We start from the raw sequence: 19,154 nt of genomic DNA on the forward strand, positions 1-19,154 counted from the left end.
ACAGACAGAATCAATCTCTTCTTACCTCTTTCCAACCTGCTTTTTCTTTCTGAGCCTTTTTAATATGAAGGTGCATAAGAAACTAAGGTTGGAGGAGTTGCAGATAGTGAAGAGGATTGTCAAAGGATACAATGGGATATAGATCGGTTGGAGACTTGGGCGGAGAAATGGCAGATGGAGTTTAATCCAGACAAATGCGAGGTAATGCATTTTGGAAGGTCTAATGCAGGCAGGAATTATACAGTAAATAGCAGAACCCTTAAGTGCATCGATGGGCAGAGGGATCTGGGTGTACAGGTCCACAGGTCACTGAAAGTGGCAACGCAGGTGGATAAGGTAGTCAGGAAGGCATATGGCATGCTTGCATTCATTGGCAGGGGTATTGAATATAAAAGCTGGGAAATCATGCTGCAGCTGTATAGAACCTTGGTTAGGCCACACATGGAATATAGCGTGCAATTCTGGTCACCACATTACCAGAAGGATATGGAGGCGTTGGAGAGGGTGCAGAGGAGATTTACCAGGATTTTGCCTGGTCTGGAGATTATCACAACTAATGTGAATAAAGTTTTGGATGATAAAAATCCCCTCGCGGAACTGAACCACATTGATATATTCCAGATCTGAACCACTCACTGTGCAAAACAGAAGCCCCTTTAAAATTATAACCATTATTTTGTTTCCTCTCCTCTCCGAACAAAATGAATCACTTCATACGTCCTTACATTAAATTTCAGTTGCCACTTGTCCGTCCAAATGGATTTGTTGAAGGGCCCGAAAGGAAAATCGACTCAAACTGGGAATGAAAGAGTGAGAATGAAGGAAGAGAAGTGATGGATTTTGTAGATCCCGGGAGAAAGAGACTCCAGGATCAGTTCATTGTGACAGTTCACACAGCAACAAGGAAACAACATTCCCTGATGAGGGCTGAACCGGGCGGCAGGAGTGGGAGCACCGAATGACGGTGTGTTTAGTTAAAACACAGAAGACTTGTTCAGCTAATAACAGCATCGAGTGTGTTCGACATGAACATGAAGTGAACAGTGAGGGGAAATTGTGCCACAAGCTGCGGATGTACAACTTTCAATTTCCAAAACCCACCAACAGAATCAATGCGGCTCCTCTGAAACTTCCAAAGCAAATATTGATCCTTTATAAGGTGCCGTCCCCAGAACTATTCACAGTCCTTCAGGGCTGTGTGTAGCTGCAGCAAACCTTTCCCTCTTTTCTATAACAGCCTCTGTCACAGGGTGCAGAGCAACGGTAATTAGATTGTATAGATTGACTGAGAAAACTGAGGACATGCTTGATCTCAATAAACTTATTTTGAAAGTTCGGTATGAAATCAGCTGCATAAATACATTTTTTGTTTCAAAAACTATATGACAATCTCGAGTCCAACTCTTGATGTCATTGGGTCAGGGACACTTTGTTAATGATCACACAGTGCGCATGGGCACTGCAGAAACTCCTGCACCTCTTTCAATATTGTTTCTCTTCACTCAGGGTTTTCAAAAGCGAATTTGATTATGACTTGAGAGAGGGAAAAATCAAGGTTATGGAAAGATATCATAGACACGATGGGCCAAATTGTCTCCTAAAGCACTGTGTCATTTTATGATGACATTGTTGGATCGTGTCTCCAGCATTCCTATTCATAGCAGCTGAATTTCATTTCTTCAAAACAAAGATCCCAAGTGCCGTTGCATGACTGCACAGGTTAACATTGTGGGCAGGTCCATTGAGACCTTATCTGTGCATTGTTTCTGCAGTGTAGTGTTGTTCTATTTACCTAACAATCAACAGGTTCCTGGTTTGAAACTCGGCAAAAATAAAGGCATTGTCAACAATCATTTTGCTTTAAGTGTGAAGGGAAGTTTGCTAATTCACTTGTGTTATGAAAGACAGCATCATACAGCCACGTGACTCCTCTTGTCCTGGTGAAGAGCATCAAACAAAATAAAAACAGCCGCCATTCCACCACACACGAACCAGTAAAAGTTATTAAACAATTTCAGCCGTCACTCAGCAGACATATTAGCAGTTTGACCGGTCAACAAAAAAGAAAGGATTGGGTTTATTGATGCGGATGAACATTCCCCGTCTCAAAGAGTGGCTAATAGTAATGTGTGCTCCTAAAGACAGACACAAGCAACACTGTTACTGAAACTGAGGAAATGGCAGACAAGCTACATATTCAATTTGCATCGGTCTTCAAAACAGAGGAAGAGGAAAATTTACCAGGGAGACAAGGAAACAGAGGCTATGTGGCAGGTCTGGTGAAACCCCTCCTTTCTTATTCAGTAGGGAAAGAAGAGACATGAACGGGATTTAGGCACCAGAATATAAAAGATGCCATGAGCCTATGTGAAAGAAGAGCAGGGGAGCTTTCCCTGCTGTCCTGGTCAATGTTTACCCCTCAATCAACTGTTTCCATGTATCCACAATGAATGTCTCACCCTTTTGTTTGGAAGGCTGAAACTTTTGAGAACAATTGCTAATGTGGTAGCGACGATCTGAAGTTTTAAGTGGGTATCTTGCCAGATTGCTTTGCCTCAGTTTCTGTGGTGCAATTGTTCAGTATTTGACTATTTGGTTGGTGGTGCGAGTCCATCCACCGGTGGAGGTTTCACTTCATCAGCATTCATTCCCCCACAGCTCTGGGTTGTCAGGGTCCACTTTACCTTCAAGAAAATATTTCAAAATCGAGCCAAGTGCTTCCGTTATTTAGTAAATTCCCACGCAAGCAATTTTTGTCATGTATATTCACGTTAAGGTTAATGAGAAAACTATTCGACCAACCATGTACCCATATCTAACCCACTAGAAATCTACTAAGTTATTGGATTCAAACAAACCCATTCGCTCCTCCTCCTCCAGCTCCACAATGAGTGAGACAGTGAAAAGCAGGAAAAGAGCAATGTTCCAGCCCAGCGCTCTCCAATCACCCGCTGTCAGCAGAAAGCGGTGACTGCAGCTTCAATCAGTGGGTTACTGCCCACCCTTCGGTCGCAAGTTGCTCCAAATCATGTTAAACCTCCCAATACACCGAGCATAAGCTCAGGGAAATGCAGGTAGATTGTATCCAATTCATTAAACCTCCGAGCAGCATTTACAGAATACCTGATTGAGTGGGTCACAAATAAAAACAACGACAACTTTCTCAATCCTTTCATTGCAAAATTGCTCCCTTTTGTTTAGAAGCTAACTGTGGTGGATCTGAAAATGAGAACCATGGGATTTGTGTTACTGACTGACTTGTTTTCCATTGTTTGTCCAATAGGTTTGCAACACCATTTGTGTTGGATATTAAAGTGGATCTGATTTCAAAATGTGGTCACAATGCAGGAAAATATTAAATCCAGGAACAAATCCTGAGGAAAATGTATCACAATGTTTGGAAGGAGGTGCGGCTGAGAAGCAGAAGCTATGAATAATGTTATTGATGATTGATGGGAAAGCATTGAACTCTTGGGCTTCTAGTGGTCAATATCCTTCTCTACCATTGCAGTCAGACAGTTATCTCACTGTGATAAGGGATATGGACATGTCATCACCAAATGTCCCACCAGCTCAGTCGGTGGAATTTGAGACCTTGAAACATCCTCGGTTTGAGCCTTTCCTCCAAGGTATCACGGGGCTCAAAGTAATTCATTCTCCAGCACGTTATTATTCACATCACAATTGCTGGTTTGTGAGTTAAAACTGCCCCCAGCTTCACCGGAAGCACGACAGGTATGTGGTCTTGTGTACAATGAATAATGGTATTCAAAGTGGCAATTTCCAGTCAAACTGCTGTACCAGCAAAACTGCTCAGAGTCAAAGGATTAGAATAGACACATACTGGGGAACTGAAAGAAGTGGGTGCAGTTCAAACACAATCCAGATGAGAAAGATCAGATTTATATGATTAGGGGAGAGTATTAGAAAACTCCTGCTGAACATTATTCACCTCAAAATGAGTGAGGAGGAAAGATTGGATAGGATGGGTCTGTTTACTTCGAACAGGGAAAGCAAAGGAGATTTAATTGAGGAATATAATATTATAAGGATCGAGATGGAGAAGATAGGAAGGACCTATTTCCGTGAGCAGAGCGATCAATAACCAGGGGCACAGATTGAGGAAGAAGCAAATCCTCATATTTACAAAGTGCCTTTCAGCACCACCGGAATCCCAAAGACAATTATGTACTTTTGAAGTATATTCACTGTTGTAATGTAGGAAATGAAGCAAACCCCCACAAATAATAGCGCATTAAATGACCAGATAATCTGTTCTAATGGTGTTGATTGAGGGATAAATATTGGACAAGACACGGGAACCTGTTACAGAGTCATAGAGTCATAGAGGTCTACAGCACAGAAGAAGGCCCTTCGGCCCATCGAGTCCACGCCAGCCAAACAAGTACCTAACTATTCTAATCCCATTTTCCAGCACGAGGCCCGTAGCCTTGTATGCCTTGGCATCGCAAGTGCACATCCAAATACTTCTTAAATGTTACGGGGGTTTCTGCCTCTACCACCCTTTCAGGAAGGGAGTTCCAGATTCCCACCACACTCTGGGTGAAAAAATTCTTCTTCACATCCCCTCTAAACATTCTGCCCTTACCTTAAATCCATGCCCCCTTGTTATTGATCCCTCAACCAAGGGGAAAGGTTTCTTCCTGTATACCCTATCTATGCCCCTTATAATTTTTACACCTCAATCATGTCCTCTCTCAATCTCCTCTGCTCCAGGGAAAATCAGCCCAGTCTATCCAATTTCTCCTCATAACTAAAACTCTCCAGCCCAGGCAATATCCTGGTAAATTTGCTCTGCATTCTCTCTAGTGCAATCACATCCTTCCTATAATGTGGATTCCAGAACAATCCACATTATATCCTCTAGCTGTGGCCTAATCAGGGTTTTATACAGTTCCAGCATAATCTCCCAGCTCTTATATTCTACGCCTAGGCTAATAAAGGCAATTATCCCATATGCAATTTGTGGACAATGGTGAGTTCGCTGCTCAGGTCTCATATTATAACATGTATTTATAAGCGATGCAAGAAGCGAGCGATGGAGGCGATGCAAGAAAGATTTATTGCACTAATGCTACAACTGACAGGTTATACCTATCAAGAAATATTGAACTGGCTGGTGACGTTTAATGTGGAAACGTGAGTGAGGGGTGACTTGATCAGGGAATTTAAATCGCATAAGTGTTTCTACAGGTTAGACGGCTGGAAGATTTTTCCATTTGTGCAACAACGAAAATAAATATAACTTAGTAACGAATCTAATGTGCAGTTCAAGAGAAACTTCCTTAACCAGAGATAAAGACAGAAAATGCTGGAAATACTCAGCATATCTGAAAATCCGTGTAATGACGCAGTGGCGTTCTAATGAAAAGCGTCGACCTGAAATGTAAACTCTGTCTCCCTTTCTACAAACACATCAGATCCGCTGAATGTTTCGATTCAACAATATCAACTCTCAATGGCTGGGTGTTTACCCAACACTCTCCGCGGGGAAGAATGTGTCCTATCCAGACGACGGGGAGCTTGCTGCGCAGGCGTACTACCTAGCTGGAAGTTGGGCATGCGCAATACGGTCACTGATTGAGGCATGCACAGGGCGGATTGTTCCTGGACTGAGACAGAGTGGAGTGCGGTTGAGTAATGGCGCTGCTGGGTGGGTAGAGAGGATTAGAGCCAGCAGAGTGGGCGGGGAGGCTTCATAAACATCCAGTGGAGTCCTCAAACCCCCAATACGAAGCCACCGATCCTGTGTTTGTGCGGGACGGAGCGACAGTCGTTGAAAACAAAAACAGAATTACCTGGAAAAACTCAGCAGGTCTGGCAGCATCGGCGGAGAATAAAAGAGTTGACGTTTCGAGTCCTCATGACCCTTCGACAGAACGACAGTTGTTGGCCTGCTCTGGGTCACAGACCCGTGTTAACGGCCGCCATCTTTACCAGGGCCGAGGTGCAGTATGGCGCATGCGCGGTCATCCCTGTCCCTGCCAGCAGGAGGGGAAGATGCTGTGCATTTCTATCCTGGTCCGACAGGGATGGATTTTGGAAACTCCTTTTGCAGGGGGTTAGAAGGGGAGGATTTCCATACAGCAAACTCAAACCAAGAGCAATGTTTGTCTCTTCTAAAATTCTATCCTGAACTGATAATAAAGGTCTTTGTAAATTTGTTTTACAGGGTTATTAGAAGTGGAGGATTGAGAGACGGGAAACTCAAACCAAACGTCACATCCAGATCTGATAGAGTCATTCGATTCATCAGCACCTGAATATCATCAGCATCTGAATGTGGAATGAAGAAGGTTTGTTTGTCTGTTCTGTCCGTGTAAAAGCACCAAGACGCACAAACCCTGGTTAGACCACACTTAGATAATACGTTCAGTTTTGTGCAACAAACCTAAGGAAGGATAGAATGGTCTTGGAGAGAGTGTAGCACAGATTTACCTGAGTTATACCTGAACTCAAAGGATTTAATTACAAAATGAGATTACAGGAAATACCCATAGAGTCACTATGGCACAGAGGAGGCCATTTGGCCCATGCCAGCTCTCTGAAGCAATCCAGTGAGACCGATTCCCCTAGTCCACATCCCTGTATCCTTGCAAGTTTATTTCCCTCAAGTGCCTATTCTCCCTCACATCCCCTCTAACTCTTACCCAAAAACTTAAATCTGTGCCCCCTAGTCCTTGTACAATCAACTGATGGGAACAGACTTTCTTTGTCCATCTTATCTGAAGCTCATAATTTTGTACACCTCTATCAATCTGCCCTTACCTCTTTGCTAGAACCATTTGGTTAAATCTCCTCTGCACCTTCTCAAGCACCTTTACATCTTTCCTGAAGTGTAGTGGTCAGAACTGGACACAAATACTCAGGTTGTGGCCTACCAGAGCCTAACAAAGATTCGGCATAACTTCCTTGCTTTTGTCTTCAATGGCTCTATTTATGAAGCCCAAGGTTCCAAATACCTTGCTAACTGCTCTCTTAACCTATCTTATCACCCTCAAAAAATCTCTGCACATAAAGGGCCAGATCCCTCTGACTCTGCACACTCTTTATAGCTGTGCCATGAGGCCTCTATTGTCTTTCTCTCTCTATCCTTCCTGTCAAAATCCATCACCTTGCTGTGAGGGTTGTAATCGCTGAAATTTGGAAGATTAGGAGGCGATTTGATTAGAGTTTTCGGGATGTTAATTGGAACTGACAGGGTAGATAGAGAGGAACTATTTCCAGTGGTTGCGGAATCTAGGATGGTGGGAGTGGGTGGAGTCCAAACATAGAATCAGGTTCCAGCAACTTTTCAGGTAGCGAGTTCCAGATCCTGACAACTCTCTGTTGGTGCAGAAACTGCTGAACTTAATGTTGAGTTCTAAAGGTTGTAAAGTGCAGAATCGAAAGATGAGCTGCCGTTCCTTGAGCTCCATTGGAACAGTTCAAGAGACCAAGGACAGGGTCAGAGTGGGAGTGGGGTGGAGAATTAAAATGACAAGTGACGGGAAGTGCAGGGTCAAGCTGACAGACTGAACAGAGGTTGTTCCACAAAGTGATCACCTAATCTGTTTTTCACCTTCCCAGTGTAGAGCAGACCAGATCATCAGCAGTTAACACAGTAACTGAGCTGCACGAAGTACAAGTAAATCACTGTTTGTTTCATCAAACAAAACCTCAAACATAACCTGAAAAAATATACCTTATGTGAAGAGGAAAGGATAAAAAGAAAGCAAACCGACTGCCAGAGTATTAAATTTCACCCGAGCCATAAAGATTGTTCGGGGGTAGGATTCGTAAGTTTGCGGATGACTCAAAGATTGGCCAAGTGGTTAATAGTGAGGTTGAGTGTCTTGGGCTACAGGAAGATATAGACGGGATGGTCAAATGGGCAGATAATAGGCTGATGGAATTTAACCCTGAAAAGTGTGAGGCGATACACTTTGGAAGGAGTAATTTAACAAGAAAGTATTCAATGAATGGCATGACACCAGAAGTTCTCAGGAACAAAGGGACCTTGGAGTCTGTGTCCATAGATCTCTGAAGGCAGAGGGGCATGTTAGTGGGGTGGTGAAAAAGGCATATGGGACACTTGCCTTTATCAATTGAAACATAGTTTACAAAAGTAGGGAGGTCATGTTGGAGTTGTATAGAACCTTGGTAAGGCCACGGCTGGAGTACTGTGTGCAGTTCTGGTCGCCACATTATAGGAATGATGTGATTGCACTCAAGTGGGTGCAGAGGAGATTCACCAGGATGTTACCTGGGATGAAACACTAAAGTTATGAAGAGTGGTTGGATAGATTTGGTTTGTTTTCATTGGAGCAGAGAAGACTGAGGGGTGACCTGATCGAGGTGTACAAGATTATGAGGGGCATGGATAGGGTGGATAGGGAGCAGCTGTTCCCCATAGTTGAATGGTCAGTCATGAGGGGAAAAAAGTTCAAGGGGAGGGGAAGGAGGTTTAGGGGGGATGTGAGGAAAAACTTTTTTACCCAGAGGGTGGTGACGGTCTGGAATGCACTGCCTGGGAGGGTGGTGGAGGCGGGTTGCCTCACATCCTTTAAAAAGAACCTGGATGAGCACTTGGTACGCCATAACATTCAAGGCTATGGGCCAAGTGCTGGTAAATGGGATTAGGTAGGTCAGGTGTTTCTCACATGCCGGTGCAGACTCGATGGGCCGAAGGGCCTCTTCTGCACTGTGTGATTCTGTGATCAGTAGAAATAAACCCCAATGCCAAAATCAACATGGTTCAGTCCTCAATGTGATTAACATCAGCAATAACAGCAGAATCCAACCCCTGCTGTCACATGTCAACCCTCTGGCCTGCCTGCAAGTTGGATTAACGAGTGAAGCTCTTTTCACACATAGAGCAGGTGAACAGTCCCTCCGCAGTGTGAACTCGCTAGTGTTTCAGCAGATCCCTTGTGCTTTTCAAGCTCTTCTTGCAGTCAGAACATTTAAACAGTCTCTCATAAGTGTGCACTCCCTGGTGTGACTGAAAGTGTGATATAAATCCTTTACCACACTCAGTGCAGGTGAACAGCCTTTCCCCTGTCTAACTGTGACATTCAGTTTCCAGATCTGACAGATAATTGAAATCCTTTCAAGATCCCCACATGGACACAGTTTCTCCCCAGTGTGATTGCACTTATGTTTTAACAAGAGAGATGATCAGTGAAGCCTTGACAATGCACAGAAAAGGTGTATGGTTTCTCCCTGCTGTAAATGATGCTGAAACGAGTCACAGTCCCAGTGACCAGGAGAGAAAATGATTGACTCATTTATTTTATTCTCACTCTGCAGACAGGAGCCGGAGAACTGAACCCAGGCAGAGGAGAAGGAGGGAGAAAACTGGGAGTGGAAGAAAGAAATGGTGGAGATGGTGAAATGGGTTTGGATTTCAGCCCAGGGAGGAGGGAGAGTGTGTGGGACGGGGATTTACAGCTTTGGGGGAACTAGAGAGGAAAAAATATTCCATAGAAACGAGAATTGTCTGCTCTGAATTTGTATCCTGGACTGACAGGGTTGACTTTGTAAACTCCTTTTCCAGGGCATAAGACAGGGAAAATTTACATTCATGAAACTCAAATCAAACGTCACATCAAGATCTGACAGTCATTTGATTCATCAAGACCTGAATATCATAGGCCTTTGAATGCAGCACAAGAAATGTTTGTCTGCAGGAAAGGATTTCAAACATCAGTGTGACTGGAAAAGCAGTGAGACACACACACCCGAGTGAGAGTGATCCAGTGAACTGACTGTGGAAAGAGCTTTAACCAGTTACAGACCCTGAAAAAACATCACACCATTCACAGCGGAGAGAAAGTGTACCCCTTTTTCTGTATGTGGACGAGGCTTCAACTGATCATCCAACCTGGAGAAGCACAAGGATACCCACACCATGGAGAAACCATGGAAATGTGGGGACTGTGGGAAGGGATTCAATTATCCATCCAAGCTGGAAACTCATCGACGCAGTGACACTGAGGAGAGACCGTTCATCTGTTCTGATTGTGGGAAAGGATTCACTCAGTTATCTACCTTGTTAACACACCAGTGAGTTCACACTGGGGAGAGACCGTTCACCTGCTCCCTGTGTGGGAAAGACTTTAATAAATCATCTACCCTGACTGAACACAAGCGAATTCACACTGGGGAGAGGCCATTCACTGCAGGAAGAGATTTGGACGGTCATCCAATCTCACTGAACATCTCTGTGTTTACACTGGGGAGAGACCATTCACCTGCCCTGTGTGTGAGAAGGGATTCACTTGTTTAACCAACCTCACATCACACCAACTTGTTCACACTGATCAGAGACCTTTTCAATGTTCTGACCGTGATTCTGGCTTTAAAAGCACAAGGGATCTGCTGATACACCAACGCAGCCACACCAGGGAGAGGCCTTTCATCTGCCCTGAGTGTGGGAAGGGATTCACTCACATCCAACCTGCTGACACACCAGCGAGGTCACACCGGGGAGAGGCCATTCACCTACTCCAAGTGTGGGAAGAGATTTCGTCACTCATCTGATGTTCAGAGTTATCAGCGAGTTCACATGGGGAGGATCCGTTCAGCTGCTCTGTTTGTGGGAAGGGATTCACTCATCCACCCTGCTGAGACACCAGCAAGTCCACAAGTGACTCCAGAGGTTGGATTCTGCTGTTAATCACATCCAGGAATGAACCATTTTCATCCTGATAGTTGGGCTTTGTTTCTGCTGATGTTAATAACCCCATATAATGGTGAGAATTTAATGTTGTGACAAGTGCCAAATAAATCAGCATTATTTCAAAAACACAGTGTGTTGTGCCCTTGACTTCTCTAACAGTGACCATAGTCCCACACCATCTCTCCCACCTTCATTGTGTGAAAAGACCATCACACCTACAAACCTGGTTTAAATTTAAATCTGAATCCACTCAGCAAATTGATTTAACAAAAGGTGAAGAGTAAACCGATCACATCAAATAATTGGCAAAAAGCCAGAGGGGAGATGAGAAAAGATGTTTTACTGAGTGAGTTGTGATCTGGAACACACTGCCTGAAAGGTGGACGCAGATTCTACAGGAGCTTTCAAAAGGGAATTGGATGTCTAGCTACAGGGCTCTGGGGAAAGGGCAGGGGAGTGGGACTAATTGGCAGCTCTTTCAAAGATGATCCCGGCTCTTTATGCAGTTTTATATTGACAAGAGACAGTCTGATGTCCAACTAACCAAGAATAAGAAACGATCTTGGATCTCTGAAAACCCCTTCAGCTCTTTGTAAGTGTCTTTCAAACGCTGACAGATTCTTTCCTTCTTTTGAAATTCCATTTCCATGTTAGGGGATGCAGACAGTGCTGGACATAGAGTGAGCAGCAAACCTGATTCAGAATGGACACGCTGGGTTTGTGCTTGGCCTGGCTTTCTGCTGAGCATGTGCTGGGGCCCCGTGGGCCTTCACTGCTCAGGGACATTTCTGAGTGTGTCATAGGCACCATAGGAGGCCAGTCAGCCCCTCAAACCTGCCTCACCATTCAGTTAGGTCAGGGCTGATTTGTATTCGAACTCCATTGACCTGCCTTTTAAGATGATGTTGTCCCCTTGTTCTCGATTCCCCCACCAGAGGAAATAGCTTCTCTATTTCGACCCGATTGGCTCATCAAGCAGATTTTGGTCATTTCCCCTTAATCAAGAACAACTAAATAAGTTTACCTTTACATTCCAGGAGCAGCAGTACTCCTGGAATTGTTTATCACAAGGAGTTCACAATTCACCCACTAACCTCCATCAACAAATGGTTATGGCCATAATTCAATTTAATCAGTCTGAGTGTTTAATACAGGTGCTGGATGATTTACTGTTGCTGTATCTGGACATTGAGAATCATGCGAGATTGCTGAAAGAATTGTTGCAAGGATTAACCAGGGTAGGTTCAAGATTCATCTCAAGAAGACAGTGCAGGTGAAGGTAAATGTTTCAGAAGTGAACACGAGCAATGTGGAGTTGGTGGGGCTGGGGTGGTTAGACTGATAAGTTACCAAGAATTCTGGTCAGAAGTTGCCCCCAGTGACATCAATGAAGGTGGTCTGATCAATCTTGGGAATGAAGGTGTTTTTATCGAGGGTTTTGCTCCGTTGAGAGCTCCCCTCTTTGCTTTTTTGAGTGGGAATGGACACCAGCCTGGACAGACATGGTCAAACTGTCAAAGGGAGCTTCACAGAAAGCACCTGTCCCAGTCCCAGTTCAGACCACAACATGCTGATTGGGATCAATGTGAAATGACCTGGCTCATTATTGGCCTGCATGGGTTTATAAAGTCATGGAGTCACCGAGTGATTCAGGGACAGGAGTCCACACCAGCTCCCTGTAGAGGAATCCGGATGGTCCCATTCCCCCACTCTAACCCTGTCAATCTGCAAGTTACTTTCCCTCGAGTGTCCATCCAGTTTCTGTCTGAAATAATTAATCTCCGCTTCCAGCACTCTCATAGGCAGCGAGTTGTTAGAATTATTCAGATCTTCCACACCTGGCCTCCCTCTGTCTACATTCCCACCTCGAGGCTCAAGTAGAGGCAGTTGGTCAGTTTTGGGAGAGTCGGGAGCTGGAGGAAGAGGCTCCATTTGGCCAAAGTGCTGCTGTTAGCTCTGAGGAGCAGAGAAGAAGGGGAAGCCCTCGTAATCAGAGAGGGCTCAGGGGGAAGCCCTGGTAATCGAAGAGGGCTCAGGAGGAGGCCCTGGTAATCGGTTCAGTGGAAGCCCTGGGAGTCATTTATAGCTGGATACAGCCAGGAGACAGAAGTTCAGAGAAACTCAGGGGGCAGCGTCATCTCAGTGAAGCTAGCTGTTTAGCAAAGAGCTGAAATTACACCATTAAATAGAGGCAGAAGTGCAGACTTGGGAATCCAGGGAGACAGAATCTTGGAAGGTGAGATTGAAACCCTTTGAAATGGGGCATTGTGAAAGCTGTCCAGGTGGGAACAACATTTGGAGGGATTTCCAAGGAGAGACTTTCAAAGGTGGAGATTGGTAACCCTCGTGAGAAAGATGGAGTTTCAGTGAGATTGGTTGACTCACAGTGGGATTAAACTCTGGGTGGGTTGTTGAGAAATCCATGGACTCTGTCTTGGCTGCATCTGTCATTTACTCTGTTGTGTGGTGTGTCCGACCACAGTTTGTCTGTTAATTCACATGTCCCTCATACTTAACCTGAATGTGAGTGTATAAGAAAGACATTGTAAATTGTTTTATCTTTCTGAATTTGTATAGTAAATTTTGTTTTTGTTTATTTAAAACTCGTGGAATTTTGTGGCTTTACTCCAAAAGATGTCTTGAATCTCAACCTTTGTCTACTTTAAACAAAACGTTATTGGTCCCTAACTGATCGCTCATACGTCCCGGGGTCTGGCCAAGGATCATAACAACAGTAACACCTGCAGTATGAAATTATATTATCAAGATATATGAATAAAATAGTAAAATATTTTACAGGCACATCAATAAAAGCTTCATCAATCAACATTGATATTGATGAAGCTTGGAAGTCACTGAGTTCAATCATTTTTGGAACAACCGCAGCAACATTTAGTAAAGGTGGAACCCACAACAAAGAGAGACCCACTTTTTGAGACCCACTCAGCAGATATGGCATCTGTCATTGAAGCAAAAAACAAAGCCAACCTGATGCACAACATAAACCCAACAGCTAGAATACTGCATAACTTGAAAGTGACCAAGGGAGTCGTGTAAAAGACAGGGAGACACTGTGCAAACACTGGATCAACCAATGTCAAGAAACCCAAACTGCCTGTGTCAAAGGAAATCTATGTGCTGTGTATGATGGGATCAAGAGTGCACTTGGTCTTACCATCACCAAAAATGCTCTCCTGAAATCGGCAGATGGTGAAGTGCTCACTGACAGAAGTAAAAAGATTTCCTGCTGGTAAAATATTTCAAACATCTGTGAGACTGGACATTACTGTGAGCTTTACTGCTCCCGAGATGGACATTTCCCATTCCACACTGTCCCACAGATTACTGTCATGGTTGAGTTGGATGAGCTCGAACAGGCCATTGATTGCTTAGTAAGCAGAAAGACACTGGCAAGGATGGAATTCCAGCTGAACTGCTCAAGCATGGAATATCCCATCTACAGCCACACCTTCATGACCTCCTCCTTCTCTGTTACAAAGACTCATGGATTGTTTCTTTTGTGTATTGAACCTTTTTTCTTCAGTAAGCTCATGCTAAATTGCTGATAAAATGTCAACACTATGTTTTTTTATTGAAATGGACCATGTTTACCTATTAAGTCATCTGGTAAGATATATTGTTCTCTTTAGTGCATCTGTGTGACACTCTGATTGCTTTTCTCACAGTTTATACTTGAATATTTCATCTCTCTGACAGATTTAATAACATCTTTTTATTCAGTTAATCACCTGACTATCCAGCTCGGTGAGCAGAATGCATGTTGTCTGTCCTTTCAGGTCATTAATCAGTTCATAGCTTCTCATCTTATAATTCTAGAACCTGCTTCTATTGCAGATCCTTAGCTTGAATGTGTGTAAGTGTCTTTACTATAAAGAAATGTTTAATAAAGTTGTTAGAATTATTCAGATCTTCCACACATCGCCCCCTCTGTCTACATTCCCTACCTCGAGGCTCAAGTAGATTCTTCCTTTTGCAGCTTCAAAGCATTTCCCTTGATCAGCACAAACATTTCCATTATATTCTTACACCTCGTAACCTGCCTTAGAATTCTCTTCATCAAGGAGCCCATCAATATAAGGGGAATTAGTATCACCTGTAATTCCAGGAGGAAAGTAACTCTTTTCGAGTACAAACACATTTCCATCTGTTCCTATTCAAATGAAGTTACATTGTTTCATAGTTTGCCATTGTGAGATTTGAACTCTTGAGCTTGGGGTTACAAGCCTAGTACCATAGCCACTTGGCTAGTTAGGCCAAGCCCCAGGAGGAAAGTAGGTGCTGTAATCATCCAGGGATGTTGACCTGTATTTTACTCTATCTCCCACCCAGGGTTGCAGTAGCCTACGCAATGTAAATGTTTTATTGTTGCCTCTGTCCCAGATGTTGTTCAATATACATTTAAGGTTCAGAGGAAGGGTGGATTGGATGGTCAAAACTGTTGGCAGCCCCTAGAGGGTAATGTTTACATGAATTTCTCTTAATGTTATGGCTCTTACAACAGACACCGCTAATTTATCCCTGCCAGTAGTGAGGTTGGCTGGCGCTGTCCACCCAATAAAACTGGAATTGTCCCTGTGAGAGTATGTCTGTGCTTGCGGGATCGGGGGTGGGGTGGGAGGGGCGGTGGGAGGAGGATGGGCTGGGGTGGGGCTGCTAGCTGTGTGTGTCACGGTTGTATGTTTGTCTAAATGTGTGCATGAGAGACAGATTGTGTGAGTATCTGTGAGTGTGTGTGCTGCTTCTCATTAGCTGTAACGCAAACCTTCCTCTCTGAGCAGATGATGTTGGTTCTCTCAGACTCCTATCGAGTGATTTCAATAGTACCATTAAGAGATTCTTCATCTAGGGTGTAACCACAGGCTGACTGTGTGCTATGTAAAACCTGAGGACCAGGCCCCACTTCAAGGACAACATGAAGTGTCTTCTGTTTTCCAGATCTCCTCCTTTCCCCTCCCTGTTATCCTCAGATAGTTCACAAATTATTGTGTACATCATCCTCTGGCACGTCTATGGTCTCCATTTTAAATAATTCAATCAGTCTTATGTGCTGTAGATAAAGGGAAATCAGTGGATGTACTGTACTTAGATTTCCAGAAACTGATAAAGTGACACGTCAAAAGATATTGCAGAAAAATAAAAGCTTATGGTGTAGGGGTAACACATTGACATGGATAGATTGGCTAGCTAACAGGAAGCAGAGAGTTGGCATAAGTGTGTCTTTTTCTGGTTGGCAAGATGTGATAAATGGTGTGTCACAGGGATAAGTGCTGGCGCCTCAACTTCTTACAATTTATATAAATGAGTTGGATGAAGGGACCGAAGGAATGGTTGCTAAACTTGCTGACACACAAAGATCGGTAGGAAAGTAAATTTTGAAGGGGACATAAGGAGGCTACAAAGTGACATAGAAAGGTGACATGAGTGTGCAAAGATCTGGCAAATGGAGTATAATGTGGGCAAATGTGAAATTATTCATTTTGGCAGGAAGAATAAAAAAGAAGCTTATTATCAAAGAACTCCAATAAATTGGTGAAACATGATTCCCCTTTTACAAAACCGCGTTGACTCTGCCTGATTGCCTTGATTTTTTCCTAAGTGTCTGCAATAACATCTTTAATAATAACATCAAACAATTTCCTGAAGACAGATGTTAGGCTAGCTGGCCTGTAGTTCTCTGCTTTCTGTCTTCCTCCCTTCTTGAATAAAGGAGTTATATTTGCTATTTGTCTATTGAAGATTTGTCAACCCACGGCTCCAACAATTTGCTCACTACCACTTCCCTGGTGATTGTAATTTTCCCGAGTTCCTCCCTCCCTTCTATTGCCACATCCATGAGGGAGAAAGGAATAGAAGGATGCGCTGAAGGGGGGAGTTGAAGAGGGATAAGTGGACATTAATACTGACATAGACTAATTGAGCCGACTGACCTGGACCTGTGCTGTGGACACAGTGGAACTGAAGCAAAAGTATTTTATTTAGAGATATCTGCGATAGTAAGAAAAAAGACTATTTATTATCCAGGATAAAATAAACGTACTTCACAGCTTTTGCGGATCATTTCAATGCAAATGTGCACAGCCAGGATCAAAGAGTATCAGCTCACTGGAAGCAAAGTTGTGAGACCAGCCAGCCCAGCAGAAAGAAACCCTCCACGTCTTCCACTTTGCTTATTGTTAGAATGAATACAGTTCAATCCTGGAATCACTTGTGAAACCTTCTGGTACTTCTGCAGTTTAGATGAATCACTGAATCCATTCCCAAATCTGGAGCAGGTGAAATCACTTCTGTTTCAGCAGGGCGGATGATTAACTGAATCCCTCCCCACAGTCAGAACAGGTGAATGTCATATCCCCAGCCTCCGCAGGGTGGATGAGTCACTGGTCGATTCCCACAAACCTGAGAGGTGAATGGCCTGTCCCCAATTTGAATACACTGGTCTAAAATCAGCTAGCATGACTGAGTGAACCCCTTCCCACTCGCAGAGCAGGTGAATGGCGTCTCCCAGCATTGATGCATTGATGAGTTTCCAGTGTGGGAGGAGTGAGGGTGGGTACAGAGGGGCAATGGAATCCTGTCCCTCAGTCCCCAGATTTCCCTGGTTTCTCCCTGGTGCATGTGTCCTTGTATCTTTCCAAGTTCAACAATCTGTTGAAGCTCATATACATGGCCTCTTCTCACTGTAAATTGTCAGGCTGTGTAACTAGCTAAAGCTCTTTCCAGAGTCAGTGTCCTGGAACATTCTCACATCGGCGAGTTTGTCTCCATGCTTTTCCAGTCACAATGATGTTTGAAATATTTTCAGACAAATATTTCTCCTTCCACATTCAAGGGCTGATGATTGCCTGGTCCTGATGAATCGAGTAACTCTGTCATGTCTTCACCTAATATTTGGTTTGATTTTCCCATCCATAAATCCTCCCTCTCCAATGCACATTAAAAGGCATTTACAAAAGCCATCACAACAAGTACACAATAGAAATTTGAAACTGATTTTATAGTTGACATTTAAAAATCCTTTCCCCTCCCAAACTATAAATCTTTGTCATCCATATACTCCATTCTCCCTATTGATTGCAACCCCAAAACATCCTACTATCCTCCCCCTGCTTTACGACCAATACTCGCTAGAGTTTAGAAGGATGAGAGGAGATCCAATTAAGGTATTTAAGATGCTAAAGGGGATAGACAAAGTAGACGTGGAGTGCATGTTTCCCCTTCTGGGGCATTCTAGAATGAGAGGCCATAGTTTTAGGCTAAAGGGTGGTAGATTTAAATCAGAGATGAGGAGGAATTACTTTTCTCAAAGGGTTGTGAATTTGGGGAATTCACTACCTCAGAGCACAGTGGATGCCGGGACGCTGAATAACTTTAAGGAGGAAATAGACAGATTTTTAATTAGTAACGGGTTGAAAGGTTATGGGGAGAGGATGGGAAATTGGAGTTGAGGCCGAAATGAGATCAGCCATGATCGTAATGAATGGCGGGGCAGGCTCAAGGGGCTGAATTGCCTACTCCTGCTCCTAATTCTTATGTTCTTATTCCATGATTTCAACAAAAAACAAACTTTACTGTGTATATGAAACAAAAGAAAATTAAAAAACCAGCATCACGAATTTAACACTATAGTTTACAAAGACTTAAGCCATAAACCCAGTTCTACTTTTTAACTCCCCCCATTCCCACCCCCCCCAAGAGTTCTCTTATACTTAATGATATCTGGGACCATTCCAAAGGTATGTCAAAGCTCTCCAGAATTCATTTTAATTCTCCTCAGTGTTCCAGCTGTTCTCCAAGCTCTGAGATTTTACGGTGGTCCTTCCATTAGCTTTCAGCTAAACAACCCTCCAACTTCCCTTTAAAACCCCAAAACTGGAATCCTCAGTTGAAGCGTGGGCTTCATTGCCTTCTTGCAGAGGGATTTAAACATTAGGATCACCTCTAGTTCCTAATGGCCCTCTAGGCTTCCAGTCCCACAGCTGGTTCACAGCTCTGGGCCCACAGCTGATTGCTTCCAAGCGAACTGCAGACTGCCTGCTTTCTGTGTGAAACACCCAGAATTCCAACCAAGGCTCCACCCTGAATCACTTATCCCCATGGTAACAGACACCAGTTGGGATGTCCAATTGATATATAAATTAATTAACTTTTAGCTTCAAAACCTAACCTTTTTTCCCTGAGGTCTGCATGAAGAATTCATCTGTCTAACAAAGACAGGACAATAATTGTCAGACCCAATGTCTCCCGGTCTCCAGCTAAAAGAGCCCACCTGCCGTTTTACAGTTCTTACTCTTTGAGCTTTGGCTTCTTAAATCAACATGGGCCACACCTTGTGATTGTGAATTCCCTTAGGGTGTTTTTGTCAGATTCTCAACCATTACGATGAAATAATTCCTAAACTAATTTATATTACGGAAACATTAAAATTATGAAACTAGATCTTCACAACGTC

The 19,154-nt window shown here is 43.6% G+C and overlaps 1 protein-coding gene across 1 annotated transcript in view; it reads left to right on the forward strand.

The window, feature by feature from the left end:
• The window catches only part of LOC121270240 (gastrula zinc finger protein XlCGF8.2DB-like), a 236,152-nt gene that overhangs the window by 178,100 nt on the left and 38,898 nt on the right, over nucleotides 1–19,154 (forward strand). The gene's annotated exons all lie outside the window — the stretch shown is intronic.

Source organism: Carcharodon carcharias, chromosome 27 (genome assembly GCF_017639515.1).
Source record: "Carcharodon carcharias isolate sCarCar2 chromosome 27, sCarCar2.pri, whole genome shotgun sequence".
NCBI lineage: Eukaryota > Metazoa > Chordata > Chondrichthyes > Lamniformes > Lamnidae > Carcharodon > Carcharodon carcharias.